Genomic DNA, 25252 nt, shown 5'->3' on the forward strand with positions numbered 1-25252 from the left:
TTCTGCAGACGGGTGCTGGTAATGGCTGCACTTAATGTGAGTGTACTTAATGCCACAGAAATGTGCCCTTAAAATGGGAAATTCTATGTTATGTATGAATATATATTTATCACAATAAAAAGATTTTTTAAAAAAATGTATGTCATAAAAGGTGTGAGAGTGTGAAAGAAGGCCTGGGAAACTTCAGTAATTTTTAGTAAACAGCGTATCTACAAGTCTGGACGTACTTTACCAAAAAACCTCCTGAGATCACAAACTATAAACGTTTCCCATTATCAAACAACAGATACTGATATCAAACAACACGAGGAATAATTTCCCAGGGAGACTTCTGAGGAAAGATCTGAGCCCGGGACACACTGAGGACGCTAAACAATAAGCATGTGCTGTGTCTCCCACTTCCCTTCCCAGGTCTGTCCTGCACCCTCCACCCTGCCTGCTCTGTGCTCCCTGAGACTGACCGTTGGTAAGAACTGCACCCAGGGGCTCCCTTGCCTCTGGCTTCCAGTTGGGTTCAGCCAATGGTTAATACCAGCAGGAGATCTAAAGGTAGAGGGTGGTGAGATTGGGGTATTTAGTCCCCTGGCTCCCTCCCTGCTGGGCTGTGAATTGGCAACATTCACAGAAGGCCCCCACAAAATAGCTCCTCCTCTCGAGTCAGGCAAGTCCCCTGCCCCTCAGGCCTGGGTGGCTCTCCTGCTAGCCAGTGCAATTCTTTGTTACTTTCCCTGAACCTGACCATTCCATATTAAGTAGGACCACCTCAAAGTAACCAATTTTGGTATGCCTTCTACATTCTGCTGGGTCCCTGATGGATACATGTCCAAAAGGATTCTTAGGATTTATGAGAACTATACATTAAAAAAATGAGGAGAATATAGGAAACTACAAAATTAGTTCCCTAAATCTACCAATCTAAATCCAGGTGAGCGATAAGAGCTACAGATAAAAATTTTAAAGGCTCTAAAAAGTATGTAGAGCCCTGGCTGGTGTGGCTCAGTGGATTGAGTGCTAGCTAGCCTGCCGGCCAAAGGGTTGCTGGTTCGATTCCCAGTCAGGGAACATGCCTGGGTTGCCAGCCAGATCCCCACTGAGGGGCGCATGGGAGGCAACCACACATTGATTTTTCTCTCCCTCTTCTTCTCCCTCCCTTACCCTCTCTGTAAAAATAAATAAATAAAATCTTTCAAAAAAAATAAATAAAATAAAATGAAATTAAATAAAATAAAGTAAAATAAAATAAAAGTATAGAAAGATATTTAAGCCTGGGTTTCCCCAGCCCCCACCCCAACCCCCCAAAAGTTAGCCCACTTTTGATGAATTTGGTGCACAGGACCCAGACTCTAGATTCTTAGTTTGAAATGCTGAGCAATCCATTTTACTACTAGGAAAGTAGGACACAATGTGTGAGAATTCTGCAAATTTATTACACTCTCAGAAAGCAGTAACAACACCTTCTGCATTCTTCCTAATGTCACCCAGTTCGCAGCACAAGTGTAAATTCTGGACTCCCAGAAGAACACATCTGAAGGGGTTTCCGTAACTAGAAGACGACAGACTGCAGCCTCTGCTTTCTCGTTTGCTTCTACAGACCGGGGCGGAAGCACACAGGAACATCTCTACCTACTGGAGGAGGGCAGGGGAGGAGGGTGCTCTTTGTGGGGACTCTGCAGTACAGGTTCCTTCAGAGGAATGTGCTTTCTCCAGCATCTGGAAATTTCCATGTCTTGGAATTGAAATCTCCAGAAAACATTATCTTTTGGGAATGGGAATCCATTTTTAAAATGTCAAGACCTAGCAATGAGTATATTTAACCTCAAAAGCAACAGCGTAGTTTTCTTATTCTTGACAATACAGGACTAAAAAGAACAGTGTTTTTCCTTTGTGTGAAAGGATAAGAGGTGTCAGAAAACGAAGTCTAAATCTGTTTCAGGAAGGAAATGAGAAAAGCGAGGAAAACAGCATTTCCTCCTCTAGTTTATGTCACTGGAACTCATTTTGCACAGAAGGTCAGCAGTCACCAGCAACGGGGAAGGAGGAAAAGTAGAACCCATCTAGGTCCTGCCCCCCCACCCACCCCAGAGGCTGAGGGGTGCAGCCTGGGCCCAGGGGTCCTCCAGCAGCCTCTTCTGCCCACTCGTGCTCTGCTGATGCCAGCAGCACTGACTCACACACGCACTTAGGTGACAGGCTATGGAATGTAGGACTGTCAGGAAAAATGAAAAGCCTGTTCTGACTTAGGTGGGGCAATCAGAGAAATGAGGGAAGAAAAGGAAAGGAATCTGCTGTCATAAACTGTGTTAGAACTTACATTAGATTTTGCTTCTTCCAAACATGCCAAGTTGGAAGGCAGTAATTTCAGCAGAAGAAACAAGATCTACATCAGAGTTTCTGCCATTCATGGAAAGGCCCTTCAGTCCTTTCCAGGATGTAGTCTAAACAACTCTTATCTAAAACATTCAAATACATATGCATTTAAATGAAGGAAGTTTCAGGACTGGCTTTTATGGTATAATTGTTTTAACTTACCTAAGGATTCCACCCTCACCTCCCATCCCTACATTAAGCTGATGTTTTTAAGCTACTTTTTGTTTATAAATCTCTACATCGCTTTTGACTTTTCTGACAAAACTGCACTTTGGAGGAAAGTTCCAAGACTAAGTTCCCAAGACCTCCCAAATTTGAAGAAATTTACATTAAAGAAACATTTTCAAATAGGTCAACCTAACAGTTCCTCAACACCCCTCTCAGATTCACATTTCTTATACACGAATCTCAATTATGGGAAGAAATTTAGAATCGCTGACTCATAAGTAAATACATTGGGCATGTCTAAGCTAAGTAGCTTAGTGACACATTAAAATTAACAGCTCCCTTGTGCTGTGCATGAAATAAATGCCCAGATGACACATACAATAGCAGCTGCAGAAGTGCAGATTAAGGTGAAACTCTAAAATGAAACATTAGGGTGAGGCTGCATACAGCAAGAGGCACAACGAACATGTGAAAACAGGCAGTGTTTAGGGCAGTTTCCAGGAAAGGCCAAGGACATTCATTAACCCAGTGTCCAAGCTATAAAGATAAATGTTACAGAGAGCAGGGAGATAGACATCTTGTTTCTTCTCCTTATCTGTTTGAAGTACAACCTAGTCTTTCTGCTCAAGAAGGTTGTAAAGGACACAAGGAGTTTCTCTACACTTTGGCCTATCTTCCAGTGTTTTAGAAGGATCAGGAAAGGAATTCAGAAAACTAAAGATTCAGAGGAAGAAAAATAGGGAGGAGGAAAAAACAACTGCAGTTGGAGTTTAAAATAACTTCATCCTCAGGGTGGGTGATTTAGGTCATTTTAAGGAGCACCAACATCCAAGTGCCATGGAACACAGGCACCGCAGCTTATACAAACAACTGACATAGACTGAAACTCGCGATGTATAGAAACTAGGAAAGAACTTGGAAAGAAAATGTATATTCAGAATCTTCCAGTTTCTATTAGAATGAACAAGAGAGTTATGCTAAGACAAGGCAAATATAATGAATTGTGGATTCCTTAGTGTCATGAGAAGGATTTAATGTCCTAAATCAGGATGTTCATCCCTAACATTCAACAATAAAAACGTTCACCCGATATAAAAGATATGTCTGGCAGAGAGGAGTGCTGACAGTATGATGCGAAGCCAATAATATATGTATGTGGATGTCAGATGTAGGCCTATTCAAATTTCCCATTTCTTCTTGTCTTAGTTTTGATAAGTTGTATTTTTTTTTTTGAGAAATTTGTACACTTAATCCAAGCTTAAATTTGCTGGCATAACATCGCTCACAATATTATTTATTCACCCTTTCGAATCTATAATATCAGAAATGTGTATTTTCTCTTCTTTTGTCTTAGTCTTGCTAGGGGGTTATCAATTTTGTAATCTTTTCCAAGAACCAACTTGCAGTTTTCTGAAATGCCTATTGTCTATTTCTATTTCACTGATTTCTTCTTCTATTATTTTTTATTATTTCTTCTTTCAACATTAGGTTTGATTTTTCTTTTTCTCAGTCCTGTAAATATTTATTAACAGATTTTTAAACTCTTCTTTTCTGATAGAAGCATCTGAAGTTATGAATTTCCTTCTAAACACTGCTTTAGCTGTATCCCACAGATTTTTATGTAGTACCTTCTATCTCATTCAACTAAAAATATTTTCTAATTTCTCACATGATTTCTTCTTTTTAATTCTGGGTTATTTAGAAATGTGTTACTCTGCAAATATTCCAAATATCCAGAGCTCTGTTATTAATTTCCAGTTTAATTCTGCTGTGGTCAGAAAACATACCTTACATTATTTTAATTTCGTATTGCACTGTTTGTGCTCTTAGTGAGTGCTTTATGTGCATTTGAAAAGAATGTATATTGTGCAGTTGTTGAAAACAGTGTTTTATAATTATCAGTTAGGTTAAGGTGATTGATGCATCATTCAGATCATATATATCCTTGCTGATTTTTAAATCTATGTAAGTACTAAGAAAGAGGTGTTGAGCCCTGGCTGGTGTGGCTCAGTGGGTTGACCACCAGCCTGTGAGCTGAAAGGTCACTGGTTCGATTCACAGCCAAGGCATATACTTGAGTTGCAGGCCAGGTCCCCGGTTGGGGGTGTGTGAGAGGCAACCAATCTATGTATGTTTCTCTCACATATCAATGTTTCTCTCCCTCTCTTTCTCTCCTCCTTCCCCTCTCTCTAAAAATAAATACATAAAATCTTAAAAGAAAGGAAAGCAGAGTTGAAATAGGGATTTGTGTGTTTTTGTCTTTAATTCTGTCAATTTTTGCTTCATGTATTTTGAAGTTGTTATTAGGTTAAACACATATTTAGAATTTTTTTAAATTAGATAATTTTTTAAATTTACTTTTCAGAGAGAGGGGAAGGGAGTGAGAAAGGGAGAAAAACATCCATGTGTGAAAGAAACATCATTGACTGGCTGCCTCTTGCATGTGGCCAGCAACCCAGCATGTGCCTTGATCAAGAATTGAACCTGCGACCTTTTGGTTTGCAGGGTGGCATTCAACCCACTGAGCCATACAAGCCAGGGCTAGAATTTTTATATAATCCTGATGAATTAACCCTTTTATCATAAGAAAATTCCCTCTTTATTTCTGCTAATGCTCCTTACCTTGAAGTCTACTTTTTCTGACATTGATATAGGCATGCCAGCTTTTTTTGCTTACTGTTTACATGGTATATCTTTTTCTATTTTTTTAACTTTCAACATATCTATGCCTTTTAAGTTGCATCTTTTTTTTTTTCTATATTGGGCATATGACACTGTGTCATTTTAAGGTGTACAATGTGATGACTCAATACACTTCTACACTGTGAAATGATGACCACATTAAGGTTTGTTACCATATCCATTACCTCATATAATTACAACTTTTTTGGTGGCAAGAACATTTAAGATTTATTCTCTTAGCACCTTTCAAGAATATAATATCATATTGTTAACTATAGTCACCATGCCTATGTTAGAACCCCAGAACTCACTCATCCTGTAACTGAAGGTTGGACTCTTTGACTGACATCTCCCCACTTCTCTTAGATTTCCAGCAGGTGTCTACAAGGTGCTCTGGAGTGGTTGTCTTCATATTTTTACCCTTTTGGAGGTTCACTAACTTTTCTGGGTCTGTGGGCTGACGTTTTTCACCAAATTTGGGGAAACTTTGGTCATCATTTCTTTCAACATTATTTCTTCCTCTCTCTATGCTACTCCAACGAGACGTAGGTTACACTACTGGATACTGTCTCGAGGTCACTACAGGGTGGCTCTGCTCAGCCCTCAATCTGTTTTCTCTCTGCTTTTCATGTTGAGCAACTTCTCGTTACCTGTCTTCTAGTTCGCTGGCCCCTTTCTTCTGCAGTGTCCCTCCTGCTCTGTTAAGGTCCTCCAGTTATTTTTATTTTCAGCTATTGTACTTTTGAGTCCTAGAATTTCCATTCAGCTCTTTTGATTACAGTGGTTCCATTTCTCTACTGACGTTCCCATCTACTTATTCCTTATGTTCATCTCTTCTTTTAAATATCTAAATATATTTACATCAGTTGTTTTAAATTCCTTGTGTGCTAAATCCATCGCCTGGGCCATCACATCATGTGTTGTAGCTTTTCTACTATAGTATGGGCCACATGTTAGCTTATTTGCCATATCTTCAGTTCTCTGTATTCTAGTAATTTTTATTGTATGTTAAACAAGTGGATACTATGTTGTAGAAGGTCTGGATTATGCTGGTTCTTTTAACGAGTGTTGAATTTTTGGTTTGACAAGCCATTAAATTACTGGAAGATCCTCTTGATCCTATGAGGCTCGATTCTACGCCATGTAGGGTGAGTCTATTTCAGTTTTATCTTAGGGTGTGGCCTTTATTCCAGGATGTTATTACTATTCCTAAAGTTGTCCTATCTGGAGTCTCAGATAAGGGCCTTAAGAGCCCATTAAGGTCTCTCACTCTGGCTGGCCTGGAACTCCATTTTTGAGCACCGTGTACCCTCAGGCATCTCTGCTCAGCTCTCAGCTCCACAGCAGCCACTCTGTGTCAGCCTCACAGTCTGCCCTATGCAGGCCTGGCCCAGCCATAGGTCAAGGACCTGAGGCAAATCCCCAAGCAAATCCCTGCCCTGTCCATTTGCTGCTCCTTGACGCTGTCCTACAAATCTCAGGCGTCTCAGTAGCCCAGACTCTGACATCTGCCTCCTCAGTTCAGTGAGATGGTTGCTTTGACTTGCTCCACATCCCTGGGCTCTGGTTGGGAAAGTGCCTCCAGGCAGAGACAGGATGACAGGAGGGCTCTTCGGGATTCCCTCTCTCTCTGGGTTACATCCCTGTGATGCCTGATGCCTGAGGAAAGCTGCCTCGTATTTTTCCCAGTTTCTTAGCTGTCTAATTTACCCTGAGCGTGTAGTAAATCTGATACCAGTTATTCCATCAGAGACAGAGCATCTCATAGCATTTTTTATTTGCAAATGTTTCATATGAAAGTTCTTGGGTACATAGATTAAAACTTTTGTGTAAGTGAATAATAGGTTTTTCCATAATATTAGGATGCAGCCACTGTGGCCTAAAGACACAGCTCTTTCGCCAGTTTTCTAGAACCCTGCAAATCTAGGAATCTCTCTGATTCCACTGTATGCATGTTACAGAACAGACAAGGGGGGCCTGGGACAATATACTATTATTGAAAGAAGGCCCCGGGTCCGTTATGTCCACCGCCCTAGGAAAGACATCTCTCAATGCCAGAGATTCGTGAAAAGGAAAGGAAATGTTTATTTAATGCTATACAGACTTCAAGTAGTGACCTAATGTCTTCATCAAAAATCCTAAAGTCCCTTAAAACACCCACAAACAGACAGTCCTTCCTTCCTTCCCCCTTTGCCCAGTCCAGAGTACCATATCTCAGGAAAGGAAATAGAAGTCCACGGCTCAGGCAGTCCTCTGGTTCTTCCCAGTTAGTCCTCCATCTCCACTGGGAGACCTCCCTGGGTTTCCGACACCCTCCACTGAGTCGCCGGGATCTCTGCTAAAACCAGGTGGTGGTTCCCCCTTCTAAAGCTGTGCATGGCTCTCCTTCTCAGGGCTGCGCATGGCTCTCCTTCTCAAAGCAGCATGGTTCTCTCTCTCTCAGGGCTGCACATGGCTCTCTCTCTCAAGGCAGCATGGTTCTCCTTCCTAAAGCACCACGGTTCTCTCTTCTCAGGGCTGCGCATGGCTCACCCTCCTAAAGCAGCATGGTTCTCTCCTAATGGCCGCCAAGTCTGGGTTTTAAATCCCCGAGGCCAATCTTCCTCTGCAGCCTCATTTCCGACTCCTCCCACACTCGGCTTCACATGCCAGAACTTGTATCCTTCCAGCTTTACTGGGCTGCCATCATGAGTCTGGGCAGGTGTGGCCCCATGTCCTGGAGCCAATCTTCTCCGAGCTCCCATGCAGGCGCTGTAGCTTGGGGGATCTTCCCAGGCTTGGTGGGGAAGTTACTTCCATTCCCCTGGCTCAGAGATGATCACAGCTATTTAACATATCTAAGCGAACAGCCAAAGGCTATAGATATGTTAAATGACCACGCCAGAGGGTAGCTGCAAGGCTATTGCTATGCAAAACAGATCTCAATGGCCCTGCTCCATTTGTCCCTTCCCCTAACCCACACCCTGGGGGGGGGGGGGGCAGTGGAGACATCTTAAAATCTCCTGGACACCCTAAGTTCTGAACCCCATTTCAAATGCCCACTTGGGGTCCCCCCTCTTGGCTGCACCCTGTAACATGCAGGGAAGGAAGAAGGGTTCCTACGATGTCTAAAATTAAACTTTCCAACAGCCAGGTGGAGGAGAGCTTTAAATAGGTAAAATATGATTTATACAAATCAACACATATTTATGGCTTTATACAGTGAATTCAAATTCATACCGGCAACACTGAATTAAAATATGACAAGAATCAGTGAATCACCATAATTCACAATTTTCCCCCAATCCTCTAATATCCTTGACATACCCTGACAATTTTTAGTCATTCCTATACCTGTGTTCATTCACATCTGTGTTCATGCCAGGTTTAGCTATTTCTTGTGCTTATAATATATACTCTGTATGTCAAATTGCTACTCAAAATCTTCACCTTCTTGTAATGGAATTATGTATCCGTACCCTTCACTGTATAGTTAGGTAGTGCCTCCCACTGTGGGCAGAGTGAACTTCCCTGAGACTTTTTTGTTGGACTTGGCCATGTGATGTGAGAAAGTGTCAGTGGAAATGACATGAGCAGGAACTTCAAACCACATTTTATGGTTTAGCCTGTCCCCTTGTGCTCGTATAACACACTATAAGAGGGGCATGCCATGGGAAGTCACTGGCCCCGCAGCCTGAAGAATGAAGACAAGGGGAAACAGATTTGAACTTGAATGGAAGCCTATAAAGTTCTGCCTGGCCCAGACTAGATCAACCAAACTGTAGCTAGCAAGTTTTCAGACCTATAAAAATGAAAGTAAGTGGTTGTAGTAATAAGCTATTGAGATTTTATAGTTATTTGTTGTATAGCCAAAAAATTAAAAAATAAAAAGAACAATATAGGTATTGGATGTTTTGACTGGAGCAGCTGAGCACCTGACTCGTCCATCAAACACACGTAATTCATCTGGATAAACTTCTATTACCTTTTAACATCCAATTTGAAAGACACGTCTTCTATGAAACCTACAGGAGTCGTCCTTATCCCCTGTATGCCCTACAGGGCAGGGATTCTTTTGCCTATTTTATTCACGGATGTATATCAAGCACCTAAAGAACTGCCTGGTACATAGGAGGCCGTCCATAAATATTTGCAGAATGAATGATTTAACACACTGAACTACTTTAGGTTATATATCAAAATACATATTCACATTCCCAATGATCATGCTACTTTTTCCAATAGGGCTGTACAGGGTCTCACAGGCCTAACTTCCAGGTTAGAAATGTTGGGCTTTGATTTTTAGGTACTTTGGAAGCCCCCGAAATGTTTAAGTACGAAAGTATAATGGTTAGAATTAGAACTGGTTGCAGCGACTAAGCACCCTAAATAAAAAGGGAAAAAGGGAAGTGTGTTTATATGTATGTATACACATACAACTTTTTTCAAATGAAGATAAAGATAGTCTTAAAAAATCATTCTGATTGTTACTCTTCATATTATATTTTAAAAACAGGTTTCTTGAGTTATAATGCACATACTATACAATTCATTTAAAATGTACAATTCGCAGGGTTTTAGTATATTCACAACCTTCAGCATTATCAACTTTAGAATATTTTCATCATCTTGAAAGGTGGGAGGGGATAATGGGGGAAAGGGGGGAAGGGTTTTCAGGAACAACTATAAAGGACTCATGGACAAAACCAAGGGGGGACAGAATCAGGGGAGGGAGGTGGGGATGGCTGGGGTTTGGAGGGAGTAGAGGGAGGTAAACACAGACAACTGTACTTGAACAACAATAAAACAACTTAAAAAAAAAAAAAGAAACTCCATCTCCATTAGCAGTCACTTCCTATTTCCTCTAATAGTCCCCCACCCGCCTCCAGGTCTAGGCAACCACTAATCTACTTTCTGTCTTAATAGATTCGCCTTTTCTGGACATTTCATATAAATGAAATCACACACTATGTTGTCTTTTGTGACTGGCTACTCTCACTTGGCATACTGTTTTCAAGGTCTTCACACCACTCTGAAATATGAATATGGTCAGCTTAACACATATGTAATGACTGAGAGCACACACTGCCAAGCCAGACTGCTCAGATGTACGCATACGTGCTAGCTCCATCTTTTTTTGAAGTTAAGTGATTTGAGGAAACTTACTTATCTGTGCCGTAATTTCCCCATCTGCAAAATAGGCTCAATAACAGAACCTGCCTGATAAGATCATAGTGAAATTTAAATGAGTAAATATGTGCAAAGTACTTAGAACAGTACCTGCACATAGTAATATATACACAGATGCTGTTATTGTTGTTATTATCTACACTAAAGAGAGGGGGGCTGTGGACAGATATTCTGAAAATATTTTTCATAGCCCAGGGTTGTGTCTTGGTACACAAGAGGTTTGAAAATGAGTGTCTCAGCAGGGAGAAATGGGGAGTGACTGTTAATGAACATGGGTTTCCTTTGAGGGTGATGCAAATGTTCTAGATTCAGCTAGAGGTGGTGATGGCTGCACAACTTTGTGAGTAAGCTAAAAAAAAAAAACCTCACTCAATCATACTCTTTAAAAGGGTGAATTTTATGCTATGTGAATTATATCAATTTTTAAAAAGGAGTTTCTCTATTTCAGACATTGCTATACTCCAAGCAAAACAGTAAAGGCATACATGAATATTTTGCCTTGAAAAAAAGCTAGAAATCTAAATAGCTTCCCTATTCTACCCTTCCCCATGTGACATTTTCCTGCACTTCATGTTTTAAAAATGTCCCACACTTGTGTTTTATACTGCTGGGAATAGGGGTAGGTAACACAGTATGGGGTTACATGGACTTTCACTGGACAGGTCTACGTAAAAAGGCAAACTTAAAAAAAGAAATCATATTTGCTATTAAAATGTACTAAGTAATAACTATATAACAGTTCAGAGCTCAGACTCTAAAGAATTAGGTGCAGTTGCTGGCTCTGCCTTTTCTCAAGCTTTGTAACCTTGGGCAGGTTACTTAAACCCTTCTGAACCTTAGTTTCCTCACCTATAAACTGAAGAAAATAATAGTAATTTACTTCATAGACAGTTATGAGGATTCATTGTGATAATGTCGGTGAAGCATTTAATACAGTTCCTGGCAAAGAGTAAGCACTCAGTAAATGTTGGTTATGAGAAAGGTCTGAGGATGATGGAGGAGGAGGAGGGGGAGGCCTGTCTTCATCACCCAGACTCATTGAAACACAAATAATGCAGATGAGGCAGCAACTTCTGGGTCCAGGCTAACTGCTCAAAACTGCTATTGTCTTCTTGAGAGGAAGGGGGAGGAATGATTCTGTGGTTACTGGACACAAGGACAAAGCAATTGACATCCCCCTTGGCTCCAAGCTCTAAATGAGCTGTGTATTCACAACAGACTCTTTGGCAGCAGTTTACAAACGAGAACCCTGCACATGGGTCCAAGGAAACCTTTGCCAAATGCCTTTCAGGGGTGGAAGAGGGATATGAAATTGATTTACTCTTCTTAAAAAGTTACCCTATATTTTTAGGAAAACCATCAGCACTGCTATTAAATCCTTCAAATGTGCTGACCTTTTAAAAATTGTTTTGGGGGGCTTGAAATTTACAAATTTGAGACTGCCGGTGTTCTGCCAGGGATTCCCGCTATCTTTTCTTCGGGACTACTGTGATAACTTCCTAAGTGGTTACCTACTGGTCTCATCTCCTTCTGTTCCACACAGCAAATAGGATTCTCTTTTTAAGCACAAAATCTCATAGTTCTCTACTGCTTGAAGTTCCACGGGCTTCCCATCCATTACTTGTAGGAAAGTACACCTAAACCTCCTTCGCAGATCATACACAGCTCATCATGGCCTGGCCCCTACCTCATTCCTTAACACTCTCTACCTACCATCTACCCTAAGCTCTAGCCTCACCAAAAATACTGGCAGTGCTCTGCAAGGCACAGCTTATGACACAGCACGACTGCATCTACAGACACCTTACATCTCGTGTGTGTGTGTGTTGCTGCTACATGTGATTGGGTGTGAATATGAAGTGCCTGTTTTTACTGTTAACTGATCACTGCAAGGAGAGTAATCAATAAGCCAGCAAATCACCTCTGGTTAATACTCTTATTGTGAACAATAATTATATTTTAACTTGTAAGCATTCGGAGTCACCAGAAGAGAAGATTGACCAATCCTGACTCCCACTGATAGAATACCAGAATGGACATACTGGTAAAATTTAACACGATTTTCATTAATTTCCTGTTATCAGTGCCTTTATTTAAAGCAAATGTCTTAGTTAAAATAACCAATTAGCCTCATAACAAAAGTAGAAGTAGGATTGTAATGAGGTTACTAAATGTCTTTCTTATTCTGCATTAGATCTTTAGCCTTGGCTTATTAACCACCTGGCTTTAAAACTAGATGAAAATACTGACATTGAGATACTTTATTCTTACAACCTTCCTATAAGTAAACATAAACACAGGTTTACACTTCAACAATTTTTATTCTTTTTACTTTAATATTGACTCACTACCCTGCAGAACTATCACAGCTGACTAGCAGAAGGCAGCAAGACTAAAAAACTTTTTAGAAAATTGTTTTTTTTGCAAAACTAAAACATTAAAAAATAAAAAAAATTGTTTTTCCCCCATGTCTACAGTGGTCCAGATATTACGATGACTGAACAACATCTAGACAGTGGCAGCAAAAAGAACAGATAATCAAAACTATGAGTTTGAAAAATACATGTATTAGTATTATGCTCCACAGTCTGCTAGCTGCTCAAGAATACAGGACCCCACCAGCCACTAAAAAAGTCTAGTTTTAATGTAAACTCATTCTCCTCTTACCTGACCCTCCAGGGATTCTGTTTCCTGATAAGCAGATCTAAACTGTAAGACAATAATATCCCAAGGAGGTTCTGGCCCTGCGCCCAGCAATCCTTAAAGCAACAAAGCAACAAGCGCTGTCTAAGAGAAGAAAAACAGACTACTCACTCACTTCTCAACTCTTTCCCCTAACGCAAGGGAACATGAAAATGCCCTGCCAAATAGAAGTTATAAAATTCCTTCAGAGGCAAACTGCTTTGAAATAGAGAAGGTTTGCTGTTGATAATGTCATTCCCTGACCCCTGGAAGATTTTGGAAAACTCCTCAGAAAAGACCTCTGAGCCAGGCCCAGCTCCGCTGGGTCAGTCCATCCTTTCTATTTATAGCAGCTGAATGACCTGGAACCTCCCGTAGTGACTGACAGACGTAAGGGTGAGTTAACTCACCAAAGGTCAATAAAGTTTTGCTCAAAGCCATTTTAAAAATTCCAGAATGTGGGAAACAAAAGGCCAGTTTCCTCAACAAGTAAACCGTAATCAAAATATTAAAATTAAAAAGGAAGAAAAGGGAACTTATCAATTAAAAGCCACTTAAGAAACAAACACATTAGCTAAATGCAATGTGTGTCCATTTCTTGGATCCCAGTTCAAACAAACTGCTTTTAAAAACTGCAACAAATAGGAAAACTCTGAACATCAACTAGATTCCTGATTCTATTAAGGAATTACTGCTCCTTTTTTTAGGTGACAATCATGGTATTGTTGTCACATGTAAATAACAGGGAATCTTTTTTTAAGTCATTAGAACCAGAGGATCTATAGAAGAGCAAAAGGGGGTGGAATATAAAAACCAACTCAGCTTTACAGATCTTAAATTCTGTGCTGGATAGATGGATATTTATATTATTCTTTATTCATTTTTTAATGAAACCCAGTAAAATGGAAAGAAATACTCATAATTTTAATTCATAAATACTTATTGCTATCGTTATTGTTGAAGGAAAGAAAACAAGACCCGTTTGATTAGACTAAAAAGTGGGGACAGGGAAGTAAATTAGTCCACAGGGTGGACTGGGATCAGACTTGAGGCCCAGGCAACAGAGTTTAAGATTTGCTGGGGGAAGTGGAAGGTAGGGAACAAGCGTCCAGCCACAGAGTAAGAAATGAAAGCAGTCTGATAATTGTCTACACAGGATAACATTATGGTGTATCGGTAGCAACCGTATTTTCTAGAACTTTATACAGTACTATTAATATGATCTGAGGTCTTGCTTTCTAATAAAGTGACTGGGTACACATGGCGTGACTGTCCATCATGAAATCCTGAACCCAATCCAGAAACGACAGAAAAGCCAAAATGTTTCTGCATTGCTGGGACTGGGGGGAAAGAATAAACTAGAAAGGGGGAGGACATGGGGCGTGAGGCTGGGGAGTTCAGCACAACTCGGCACATCCATTGCAACTTTTTCTGCTGATGGGGCACATCGTTTATCCTGAGAGAATCACCTCATATAAACAATGCAGTGTGTGCTGGGCCCAGAACCCACGGCTAGAACGTCAGCACTGACCATTCCCCGGCCCTGCTCCCACCACGTGCTTGTCAGCAACAGATGCTCGCTGTACACCACTTTCAGAAACCATAGACTCCACAGGAGCGGCTGAAACAGACGCAGAGAGGTGAGCCCTGTGGCTGGGCTGACAGTTACGTTTACAACGCCAATGTGGAAATGAGGCTTCTAACTTATTGAACTCATGTATTTCAAGGAGGCTAGGCGAGCTCTTTCCTCACCCCTCCCTTAGGTTTCCCTTCTCTGTACCACAGGGCTGCCTCTTTAAGGATTGATTTGTTTGTTTGATGGATCCTTTGTTGAGGGCACACTATGTGCCAGGCACAGCTGATGATGCTTAGGGTCTATCAGGGAACAAAACAAAGACTCCTGCCCTTGAAGAACTTCCTCCTTGAGGGAAGGGTAAGGCAGACAACTGTGTTTTAGAAAGTAACAGGTGTTCCTGCAAAATGAACAAAACAGAACACGGTGAAGAGGTGGGGAGTGAAGAGGTGAGGGCAGTTGGATACTGAATCTACCAACTGATGGAAATGTTAACTTTTGCGTTCTGCCATTGCTCTCTATCACTATTCTCTCTCACCACTCACCACGCTAGCAAAAGGTGATCAGGCAAACAAGACAATTGTATTGGGTTTATTTCGGAGTCAAAAAGAAAATAAATTAACTATTTTCTCCATACTCTTTATTTTCTGAAAGATGAGAGCAAACGTGGCCTAAAAAGGAAGGTAGTAACCAAACTGACACCAAATGGATCTCCCCTCCCGTTCTCCTCCCTTAAGCCAGTGTGTGGTTTGTTGGCATTTGTGCTATGACTGCTCCATATTGTGACAATGAGGCCAGGCTGTCATGCCCAGTGGCTCCCTCAGGCATAGCCTGTTGGGAACTGCCAAGTAATTAGCAAGCTATTATCCAACTCCTATAAATTAATCATATCTTTCTTATTGTTTTCTTTTCCCAGAGGATCACTCAAAGCAAGACAAATAAGAGCGAATGGCTTGCCCCTGAAAAAGGAGGGGTGATACAAATTATGCAGCTCAATTTTAAGTGCATTCTCCTCCTCCACAAACACGCCGCCCCCCACCATAAAAAAAGACCAGAGGGAGGGGGACGGGGAAAGAGGGGGAAAAAACATTTTAACAGGGGTTGGTGTTAAAAGGCAAGATGAAAAATTTGCTTCTCTGTATTTTGCAAATTTTCTACAATGTAAAAGGTATAACTTTTACAATTAGGAAAAAGCAACTCAACCACATAGAGATGCTTGAGAGATGGTCAAAAGAGACAGACGGCCATGAGAGTGAACTGCCCAACACCCTAACGGTTATGATGGCTGAAGAACTACCTGCTGAACTAGTCAATATTTCCTGAGATATACTTAGGTTAGATTTATGCCCAGATTAGAGACGGATCCACAGAGTAAGAAAACTATAATCTTGCATTTCTTATATTATAATCATGCCGACAACTACAGTTACGATGCTGAATATGGCCGTCTCTCATTCTTCAGACCAGCTATTTAAATTCTGACTCTTAATAGCAGGAGGAACAAGTTAATCTAATGGTGAAATAAACTTACATTGGAATCATGAGATGTTACCATAAATTTATATATGTAGGGTTCAGAAATACTGAAAACATTAATCTTCTTTTACTTGAAACTTAACCTTGGCATAGGCTTAGGATTTTGGTATGCAGCCTCAGAGACATGATTCAAAATAGCAACAAAACCATGAAGTATTTAGAAATTAATTTAACCAAGAATACCCTCCTAGACTATTATGGAGAAAAATTTTAAAGTTCCAATAAAAAACTTTAAAATGAGCTGATGAAGTATGTAGGGATAAAGAAGCATGATGTCTGCAATTCAAAAGGGTCAAGGAAAAAACATGCATAGAAATGTGGAGAAGGAGTAATAAAGCAAATATGGCAAAATGCTAACATTGGCCAAAATAAGTGAGGAATATACAGAAGCTCTTTATACTAATCTTAGAACTCTTCTGTTAGTTTTAAATCTTTTCCAAATAAAAGTTATTTTAAAAATCTGAACTGAAATAAATGGAGAGACACATTACATGCTTTTGGAAGAAATGAGTTAATATCAAAAAGGTGTCACGCCTCTCCCAGATAATTTATAAATTCAATATAATCCCAATAAAAATTCTTCAAAAATGTAATTTTGGGGGAACTTGACAAACTTATTCCAAATTTTATATGGAAAAATCATTATATGAAAAAATTCATGTATTTCAGGAGAGCTAATTAAACTTAAAAATGAAGACCAGAGATGGGGCACTTGCTATGCTCGTCATGAGGACATATTACAAAATCACTGTAATAAACAGAGCAATTTAAAAAAAGCCATAACTGACAAATTAATGAAACCAAACAGAGCCCTAGAGACAGACCAGCGAATAACATGGGAACCATGTATGAGAAAGAGGGTACCACAGCTCACTGGAGGAAAGCATGGATGTCTTTGGAGATGTTACTAGAAAAAGTGGCTCATTAAATGCAGAATAAGAGGACTGCACCACTATCTAACGCCATGCAATGTGGGCTCAAGATGGATTAAAGATATAGCTGTAACCTATGGGTGGGGAGGGACTCTCGAACAAAGGTCAACAAGCATAAAACAGTCCAAGAATTTACTTATTTGATTACATTAAAATTAAGAATTTTTCTTAATTAAAGGACAACAAAAACAAAAGTAATAGGTGATCAATGAGAAGACAGCTGCAAAGTCCAAATGTGACAAGACGTGACTACCTGCATTACAAAACTACTTCTACAAGTCCACGGCAATAGCACAGATAGCAACTCCAACGGAAAATGGGCAAAGATGTAAATACGAAGCTATATGTATAAGAGATGTTTAAAATCATTAGTAATCAAAGAAATACAAATGAAAAGAACAAGATATCACCTTGCATCTATGAGATTAGAAAAGATGAAGAACTGGATAAAGCTGAGCGGTGGTGAGACAGAAGGAAGGACAAGGAACCTCGAGCACTTTTGGCGGGAGAGAGGCTAGTGCAACCACTGTGGAGAGCAATTTGGCACTATTGACTCAAATTCTGTATATGCAGGCCTATAATCCAGCAATTCCCTTCTATGTATATATCCCACAGATAAAGTATACAGCTTTATAAGGATGCTCACTGCAGAACATTTACAGCGTTAGGGAGAAGGGACAACCTGAGTGTCTATCACAAGGAGAGCATATAAGAAATTATTGTGCACACACAGCATTCAGAAACAAAGAATTAGATGTACATGTAGAAACAGGGACGGATCTTAAAAACAGTACTTAGGGAAAAAAGCAAAATGAAATGCAACATTATAAAGTAAAGTAAGTACACACACAGAAAACAAACATCCCCACTTTGCAAGATCCTACAGACAGAGAAATACAGCAAATGCACTAGAAGTTGTACCTATGAGGCATAAGGTGAGTGGGAAGGGGATACGGGAATTAAACACAAAAGAAATCTCTTGGACTCCTTGCATGTTAAGAATGGATAATTCAAAATGATAAATACAAAATGATAAATACAATACTATGATAAATACAAAATTAGGTTTCCTTCCCCAAAGTTTCCAACTGTCCTAACAACAAAACTACTTTGGTTGCCAGCTCAGCTGATGAGTAACAGCTTTTCATCCTTTCCAGGCAGGAAGGGAAAACTCAGGGATAAATAAGCAGAGTACTGAAGGGGTCAGCAGAGGATATTCCCGAAACCGTGTTTTTGTTCTCCTGACCTGACAAACTGACTGAAAAGACCTGGTTACCTCTCGGTTTGGAGTGACTCAGCTAGAGGCGCGTCAGCATCACGTTTTCAGGCCATCTGAAGCTCTTTGCTTTTAGAACACCTTCACATGCCATCCTCAGCCTCTCCATGGAAATATTCCAGACAACTTAGAATCATAAAATTCTGGACTATGGGTTAGGGTCACACAGCTAGTATAAAAGGGGAGTCCCTTGACCTGCTTCTGTCTATTTTTGCCCAGCAGCTGCAGCGATCCTGTTCAAACCTAAGTCATCACAAGTTCCTCTGTTCAAAACCCTGGAATGGCTTGCTTCCCCCTCACTCAGAGTAAAGGCCAGAGTCCTCACAATGGCCTACAATGACATGCCCCTTCCCACTCCCTCGCCTCTCATCTGCTGCCACTTACCCCTCGCCCACATTGGCACTGCTTGGCCACCACTACCTCACCACCCCTCACACATGCCAACCATGCTCCTGCAGCCAGGCTTGGAACTTGCTCATCCTTCTGCCCCCTGCTTGCTCCCTTCATGTTATAGGTCAAGAGTGATCTTAACAGAGGTCTACTTGGACCTCTTTGTATAGAAAGGAACCCTGCTCCATACATACATCCACACCCATATACCCTTTCCCACTTACACCTCTTTAAAGTTCTCCACTGCACTTAGCATTAAGTGACTGTGCATCTGTTCACATAGTTATTGACAGTCTGCCTCCACTCTGCTAGAATGTCTACTGCAAGAGGGCAGGGCTTTGTCTGTTTCACTCACAGCTGTATCCCTAGAATAGTGCCTGGCACATAGAGGTGCCCTGTGAATATTTGGTGAATGAATGAACAAGTCAGGAGCAAAACCCAAGCCTTCAAACTTCGGACTCCTAGCACAATGCCCTGTTTGCTGCACTGTGCTGCCTTGGTTCTTGGTGGTCACATCCTTCATGTTAGAAAACCCTACAAACCTCAAAATGAAATAATACATTTTCACCACTCTATGTCTATTTTACCTCCTATGGCTAACCTGTAGCATCGAGGATAAAGCACCCAACCAAAAGTTAGCATCTTGGTTTGTTCAATGTCTCTGTCATTACAGAGCTGTTCTATGACCTGATTTTATGGCTGCCACATTAGACTTTTTCACCTTTCCAGGTGAGACACTGATACCTCATAATTAACTCTTGACCAACAAGACTGAAGTTATTCAATTTTCAAAATCAGTCTACTCAGAGGTTTTCCTGAGCTAGGTATAATAAAGAAACTATTTAATATTAATTGATATCAAACTTTTTGTAAGTATTTAGCTTCAGCTGAAGACCAAGCACACTTGAAAAGTTCACAGCAGATAATCTTGTAATAATCCTATGTTGTAGGTTATACATTAATTGACTTCAAGAAACAAAATAATAAACCTAAAAAATTATTTAAGCCTTATACTTGGCAATAGGCATGCAACCCTCCACTTGCATTCAATTTTAACTGTATTTTTTATCATTTAAAAAATGTCTCCATACAAATTTAACACTAAAGCATCTGTAAACTTGAAAAATCATGTTTAGCTTATTTTAGCCCAATACTGATAAAGTGACTGGGAGGGCTGAGAGTAATAATGAATTTGAAGAATTCAGTATGTATCTTGCAGAAAAGATTTCCCTCTAAGGCAGAGATAAATGACTTTTATTGGCCCTGGAGGCTTTTTAGATTGTAGCCTCTAAGCACAGGGAAGATAAAAACCTGAACACTGTCTACTTGACCTTCAGAACCAGAGCCTCATGGAGTCTTGCACTATGTTCAAAAAATAAGTAACCATCCTTAGTTTTCAGGAGATCTTAAATGGTGACTCAAGAATTATGACTTCCATTCTTTTAGTGGATATAAAGTAACGTAAATTCAATCAGTGCTTGAAGAAGGCTATGCATATTGCCATGTGGGTGAAAGGAATGTGACAGGGGTCTCTGTACGTAAGGGGGACACTCTGCAGAAAGGAGGCAGAAAAGAAGAAACATGAGGTGGGGAAGGTTCTGCTTTGGGGCTGCAAGACAAAATAAATAACATGCATATTTGGACAGTTTGTCTCTAAAGATTATTATTGTATCTCGGCTGAAAATACACACAATATGAACACTGTTTAAAAGACATCTTATCACATTTTCCAAGGCAGAATGTTCTGGTCTTTCTGCTAAAGATACCTGTGCACTGCACAGGCCCTATTCCCAAGCCACCTTTTAGCTCTTCTCTACCCTGCACAAAGCACTCCATTCCAGTCTCTGAATTTAAGTGAATTTAATACTGAACATCTGTAAATTGAAAAATCATGTTTCACTTATGTTAGCCCCACACTGATAAAGTAACTGGGAGGGTTGAGAATAATAATGAATTTCAAGATTCTCTATCCACTGGGCAGATTTTTTTAAACCCATTTTCTTAAAACTTTGCGTTGTCACAATGAGTGACATATGTTTCCAATTAACACGTAAAACCAGGGAACATTAGAGGTAGAAGGAGGCCTTGGAGATCCTTTAACTCAATAATTTAGAGAAAAATGGGTACTAGGGGATAAACTAACTTGCTCACCATCTGGAGTCTATTCACGTTGAGAGTAATAAATACAGCACTAACTCCGAGAAACCACACCTGTGTGCAAACAGGTACATCAGTCTTGCAAAATACAGCTATGGGTTAACCAGTCCTACTCTCCCCCTGTAACTCAGCTACGCAGACAGTTGGAGCTAAACTACACTCACACCCTAAATATTAGTGCTACCAATGGCTTGACACATAACACAGCATCACTAATTATGAAAAGTGTCAATACATAATGTTCTTATTACTGTACAACAGACCTAAAGGCAAATTACCAATATTACAGATTAATTTTGTGTCTTTCATTAATGTGCAAATGAGACAGACAATTCAGACTCATGAGACTGCGTTTAAAGTGAGGTAGGTTTCGCTTGCATTTAAATTTTAACTCTATACCCCAAGCACCTCCACAGCGCGTAGTTTACAGCAGACCGGGCCTGTTTGCAACCCCCATATTTCTTTCTTCAACTGACAGCACCGTCACCCTTTTCAGAGTTATGCGCTTTGAGAAACTGATGCCTCGTGGACATCAGTACCTGTGGCAGGAACGCAGGTAGGTGTCTGCGGGTAACTGCAAAGCTCCACCATAATCAAACTAGCATCTCTAGCCAAACAGGTCTTACTCTGGCTTTGGAAACCATCCCTCCCAGCCTCCCTGACACAGATTATACCGACTGGATGCGACTCTGAGCACGCCAGAAGAACGTCTCCATCTGTAAAGTAAGGAGGCTGGGCTAAGGCAGAATTCTTGCCCAGGTCTCAAATTCCGCCTTCTTGCCGGAGTGGCAGGGCGGTGCAGTGAAAAGAGCCCTGGGCTGGCCTGACACCTTTTAGAAAGCCCACGTACGCATCCCTCCGACTGCGAGCCACCCAGCCCCTCCAGCTCCCCGAGACTTCGCAGGACCCGACCTGGCCGTGGACACCGAGGCGGGCCCGGCGCCCCACCGCCCTCTGGGCGCTCTCGGCCGGCGCAGCAGCCGCGGCGGGGAAGGGGCGGCGCAGGCCCCGCCGCGCGGCGCGTCCCTCAGGGTGCGGGTCCCCTACGCCTGCAGCCCCCCGACAACAATCCGGGTTCCCCGCCCAGCCCTGCCGGGCCCCAGACCTGCTCTTCGCCGCCTGGCGGTCCCTCGGCGCGGCGGACAGATGCGGCCGCCCGTCCCGGGCCGCTGTCACCACCCCCGTGGAAGCGGCGGGCGGGTCAATTCAATGTGACTCAGCGCGGCCGCCCCGCCTCCCGCCCCCATCCCAGGCTTCCGCCCCGCGCGGCCTGAGGCGCCACACTTCGTCCCGAAGCCCACCCCCCGGCCCCGCCCACCCCTCGACGTCAGAGGGGGCGGTGCTCCGAGGACCTTTACTCTGGGAAACTGAGGCACCCGGGGCTGCTCCGCCCAGACGCCGCTGGGGCGGTGCGCGCGCCCTCCTCCCGCGGGGCGTCGGTCCTGCGGGAAGCTGCTGTGAATAGCTAGTCCCTCCCCTCCCCTGTAGCGCCCTGGCCCCACACCGCCCTCCGACCTAGAAACGGTCGGAATTCTGTGCAGGGGAGGCCCGTTCGGCTCCCGCATGTGGGGCGTCCTCCACGCTACCCCGGCAGCTTCTTTTGTCACCGCACGCAACACTTGGCGTTTGCGTCTGTCTGTCCTGTTCTTTCCTTGGGGAAAGTCAGGACATCGTTGAGAGTTTACAGGCAAAGAGTAAACAGAATGCAAGAACTGGGCAGGGCTGAGAGAACGCTGTGAACTCGTTGGTGAATTCCCCCGTGTATTAGTGGCCACAAAGTCACGCTTGCTTGAGTTTCTGTGCCTTAGGTTTCTGAGATCTACGTAGGAGAACCTTCCGAATTCAAGAAGTCTATCCCTGTGTGTGCATAACAGGGATAAACCTCTATTTCAAAAATTTCACGGGGCTATCGTTTCTCCTTTCCTTAAAAAAAAAAAAAGTGATTAAACTTACGTACCATAAAATTTATCATTTTAACCATTGTTAGTGTATGGTTCTGTGGCATTAAGTACTTTTGCACTATTGTACAACCGTCACCACTATTCATCTCGGGAACGTTTTTATCTCCCCAAGCCAAAACAGTATTAGTTAAACACTAACTCTTCATTTCTCTCTCTTGCGCCTCCTGGCAACGCCATTCTACTTACTGTCAGGTACTTCATATGTAAGTGGAATCATATGGTGGTATTTGTCTTATTGAGATTGGCTTATTACACTTGGCATAATGGCCTCCAGGTTCATCCACATTGTAGCATGTGTCAGAATGTCCTTTCTTTTTAAGTTGGAAAAATATTCCATTATATGTCTATACCGCATTTTATTTATCCATCCATGGGTGAATGGATGTTGCCCACACAACATCTGCTTCCACCTCTGGGCTATTATGAAGAGTGCTGGTGTGAACATGGGTGTACAGATAGGTTTGGATGTCTGCTTTCAGTCGTGTGTACAGCCAGAAATGGCATGGCCAGATCCCATGCTAAGTCTGTATTTTATTTTTTGAGGAACCGTGATACTGTTTTCCTCCTTTGCTTTAAAAAAAAAAAGAGTAAAATCAATTTTTTACTACATGCACATGGGAATTCACATAAGCATGAAAATTCCAAAGACACTGAGGCAACTTTGGGTATACGACAATTTTGGACAAAGGAAAAAGGAGGTGGATGAGAGATTAGGTTTCAGAAGTGAGAATAGGCGATCTACAGTTGGTGGATGAAGAGCTGAATGTATATGGTAAGAGTATTCTTTTTCTTTAAATCCTCCCCCGAGGATGTTTATTGATTTCTGATAGAGAGGAAGGGCGGGGGGGAGAGAGAGAGAAATGTTAATGTGAGAGAGAAACATCAATGGGCTGCCTGTCGTATGTGCCCCAACCAGGGATGGAACCTGCAGTCTTTTGGTTTATGGGCCGACACTCTAACCACCTGAGGCACCCTGCCAGGACTGGCAGAAATATTCTTGCCAAACTGCTCAAAAACAGTGGGGTACAAAGGGTATCTAGCTAGCTGGCCTGGAGTCTCCTGACTAATGCTAGGGTAAAGATTCTTAAGATGATTAAGCGAAGGCTCCCTTCCTAAAGCAGGTTTTTCTGTCTGAATCTCTTGAGCAGGAAAGTGGGGAGGCTCAAAGGTTCTTCCTGAGTCTTTTGTTTCTTAATAAGCAGGTTAAAATCAATATCCCAAAAGGCAGCTTCAGGGTGGCAAAATTTTGGTCTCTTTCAGTCTTGCCTTTGAAAATTTAAACAAAAGTTTAGTCTGGCTGGTGTGCTCAGTGGATTGAGTGCCAGACTGTGAATCAAAAGGTCTCTGGTCCAATTCCAGTCAGGGGACATTCCTGGGTTGCAGGCCAGGCCCCCAGTTGGGGGCGTGTGAGAGGCAACCAATTGGTGTTTGTCACACATGGATGTGTCCCTCCCTCTCTTTCTCCCTCCCTTCCCCTCTTTCTGAAAATAAATAAACTAAATCTTTTTTTTTTTTTAAGTTTCACTTCCAGAAACTAAATTGGTAGATTGCCCCATATTTACTGATCCAATCATTCGGTGCTGAGAATAAGTCAGTTCAGTTAAATGATTCTGTCTCATTTCAGGGAGCAATGATGTAGATGAGTTCCCAAAGTGAAGCTTGTATTGTGTAAAGAAGCTATCAGGCATTTAATAAGAAGTGCATCTAGGAAAACAAAAGAAAAACAAAGCTTAATGACCAGAGCAAATTAGAAACCAGTTTCTGAGTCTGGAAGACAAGATTTCTATAGGTGTGAGGCTCAAAGCTTCTGCTGCTGGAATGAAGTCAGGCAGTGGCAATTTGATAGATTCCCCTGGTGTCAGTTTGAACGTCTCTGATGATGTCATCAGGCATTCCAGGCAATTCTCTGTGTTGCTTTACACTGCATTAGTCACTGAGATTGGCCGTGAGCTGTTGTGCTGATTTTTTCTGAAGTGTATATTGGGTCATTTAGCATCAGTTTATAATTGCAAGGCTTGGGGGGAAAAAAACAGTTTTAGTTTCCAGTAATTCTAAGACAAAGCATGGGAGAAAAATGAAACATTGGTTCAGAGGATTATAGCCAAATATGTAATAAAACTAGAAAACTCCAGGATCCAGTCCAGTTTACAGGTGAAAAATAAAACTTTAAAGACAATTAGCTGATCTAGAATCTAATATCCACAGCTATGTATTGCAGTTTCTATTGAAACACAATTTCTTTCTCTTAAATCACCCTCATTTTTATCAAAGATAGCCAAATTAAGACTAATTTATTATGTAAATCTTGTTTCAATGAAATTGGTCTAATTACTTGCATAAATACAACAAGAATAGCAAT

The 25252-nt window shown here is 41.5% G+C and overlaps 1 protein-coding gene across 1 annotated transcript in view; it reads right to left on the reverse strand.

The window, feature by feature from the left end:
- The window catches only part of LOC123828773 (dynamin binding protein), a 98440-nt gene extending 76282 nt beyond the window's left edge, over window positions 1–22158 (reverse strand). The window contains exon 1 of the mRNA XM_045854071.1: window positions 22038–22158. The gene's annotated coding sequence lies outside the window, so the exon portion shown is untranslated. The remainder of the gene's footprint in view (window positions 1–22037) is intronic.
- Window positions 22159–25252: the final 3094 nt, after the last annotated feature.

Source organism: Phyllostomus hastatus, unplaced genomic scaffold (assembly GCF_019186645.2).
Source record: "Phyllostomus hastatus isolate PE091 unplaced genomic scaffold, TTU_PhHast_1.1 phas_scaffold_1066, whole genome shotgun sequence".
Lineage (NCBI taxonomy): Eukaryota > Metazoa > Chordata > Mammalia > Chiroptera > Phyllostomidae > Phyllostomus > Phyllostomus hastatus.